Source organism: Galeopterus variegatus, unplaced genomic scaffold (genome assembly GCF_000696425.1).
Source record: "Galeopterus variegatus unplaced genomic scaffold, G_variegatus-3.0.2 Scaffold2256, whole genome shotgun sequence".
NCBI classification, from domain to species: domain Eukaryota; kingdom Metazoa; phylum Chordata; class Mammalia; order Dermoptera; family Cynocephalidae; genus Galeopterus; species Galeopterus variegatus.
In genome coordinates, this window is record NW_007728367.1 from 62,228 (window position 1) to 64,607 (window position 2,380).

At 34.9% G+C, this 2,380-nt stretch overlaps 1 protein-coding gene across 1 annotated transcript in view; it reads left to right on the forward strand.

Annotated features, from left to right (window-relative positions):
• Positions 1–2,380, forward strand: part of VAV3 (vav 3 guanine nucleotide exchange factor) — a 204,222-nt gene continuing 201,842 nt past the window's right edge. Inside the window, exon 1 of the mRNA XM_008581073.1 lies at positions 1–66. The gene's annotated coding sequence lies outside the window, so the exon portion shown is untranslated. The remainder of the gene's footprint in view (positions 67–2,380) is intronic.

Below are 2,380 nucleotides of genomic sequence, written 5' to 3' on the forward strand. Positions count from 1 at the left end.
CCAGTTCGAAGGGACCCCCAGTGGTCAAATTTGGGACAATATGAACATCAAGAAGAATAAGGGAAGGTAGGAGAATCTCCTTTTTATAGAAGCATACCAGCTAATTAAATGTGAAGGAATGATAGAATTGGAAAAATTATTATTTTACAGTCCAAAATAGAAAAATGTATGCAAGAATGATCAGTGGATGCTAAACCTATTAGGACAGCCACATAGTACCACATTTTCACCCCTCGGTTACTTACTGATATAAAGGGGAATATATACCTTTATAACAGAGAGAAGTGGCAGCAACCAAGTGTTAGAGCTTAGCATCAGTAATAATGAGAAAACCTAACAGTTTATATCTTCTGATGTGATAAAATATGAAGTTCACAGAATGAAGTATTTTTGCTAAAACTGTTTAACTCGAATCTAGATGTAGCTTTTGGTTTACAGGGAATACAAGTGGTGAAAGAACAGGCTTAATGATAACAAGAGAAAGATAATCAGACAAATGCAGAATGTGGGACATTTTATAAGACAGCAGCTTGGACTCTTCAAAAAGTCAGTGTCATTAAAAAAAACCAACTGGATTTTTAGATCAAAAGATATTGCAAAGATAAAACAACCAAATGAAATGGGTAAAACTTGAATTGGATCCCAGTGTGGGGGAAAATAGTGTAAAAAGACATGGACTGGGAAATTGAGGAAATTCGAATATGGGCTTGATATTAGACAATATGAAATTATTAATTTTCTTAGATGTGATAATGGTATTGTTGGTATTTAGGAAAAGTGTCCGTATTCTTAGGAAATGCATGGTGAGTTATTTAGGAGTGAAATGCTATGAAGTCTGAAACTTACTTTTACATAGCTCAGCAAAATAAATTTTGTAAATGAAGAGAGAAAGGATATGCATGCAAAAGCATATATGGCTCTGTTTTACAATTGTTACATAAATGGAATGCTCATTGTATTAATCTTTCAACTTTTCTTTTGGTTTGAAATTTTACAATATAATAGATGGGAAAAAGAGAAAAAGTCAATATGATGAAAGCAAAGCAGAAATTCCAGAGTGGGCAGGCTGGCAGACTAGCAGGCCCAGATCTGTGCAGGACTTCTGCAATGACATCAGGGCCACTTCATCCTCACTCTGTTCCTGTATGTGCGCAGAGCCGAACACCTGTGAGCATCGAGTGAAACTTGATGTTTTTAGTCAAAGTGAAGAGTGAAACTTGTGTTATTAGCCAAATTCTGGAGCACTGTGAAAATCTGATAACTTTAATAGAAAAGCTTGAGGCGGAGCCTAGTCTTATCATTGTTAGTATTTCCAGTGTCTGTAATGTTGCAGGCATTCGAAATCTGTTGACTGAAAAAATACATAAGAAAATAGGTAACTATGTTTGAGGATTGCCTGGAAAGGCAAGAGCATCCCAGTGACTTCAAATTTAGTAAATATTTGTTGAACTTAGTAAATTGAACTAGTTAAGGAACAAATAAGGTTAAGATTGGCTCCAGGAGTGAGAGAAAGGTCTCTTTTTAAATCTTCTCTTCTATGCATGCAATAATGACTATATTCTGTACTGTTTTTACTTTCAGTAATAATACCTGCTTTTCTGAATTAATGATCAAAGCACTAGTGGAAGCCTACTGCAGTTTTTCCTACACANCTGCTTTTCTGAATTAATGATCAAAGCACTAGTGGAAGCCTACTGCAGTTTTTCCTACACATGGGGAAAACTTGAGTTTGGTGAGAAATCTTCAGAGGGTGGCATGTGCAGTTATGCTTTGTTCCTTGGTGAGCTATGAGTTGGGCACTTAATTATGTAAAAGATATTGCAAGAGAGCAGTTGCATAATCCCTGAGAGAGTAATTATTGTCTGTCTTGGCAGAATGCGAGGCTTTTAATCTGTAAATAAGCAATCTGTGTGGAAGAGCTACATGCAGAGTGATCTGTGTCCTAAAGGTCTCATGAATTTTTTAAAGTGAAAGCAGTAACTTCGGATGCTGATTGGTTGCCGCCTTTGTGTTTCAAAGGGCTTATGACATTTCCCTTGTGATTTTAACCCCTCCTGAAATATTTAAACCTCTGAGAATGATTCCTGAAAGGGTAAAACTGTTGGAGTTAAGCCTATGAAAAATCTGAATGTTTCGAATGTAGAGAAAGTAAAATACACTTTCTTCAAACTAAAAAACAGAAAACAAAACAGCAAAATAAAATATTGACAATGTTTTTTAAAAAAGCAAAGGTGCAATAATTAGCTAACACGTTGCTCACTTATGAAGGTTAACACTTTTTTTCATTAAAAAAAAATCTTTATTTTGCTATAATGGACATATAGTAAATCATGTTTATGTAAAGTTTTGACATATGTATATGATTTTTTTAAAGTGTGCC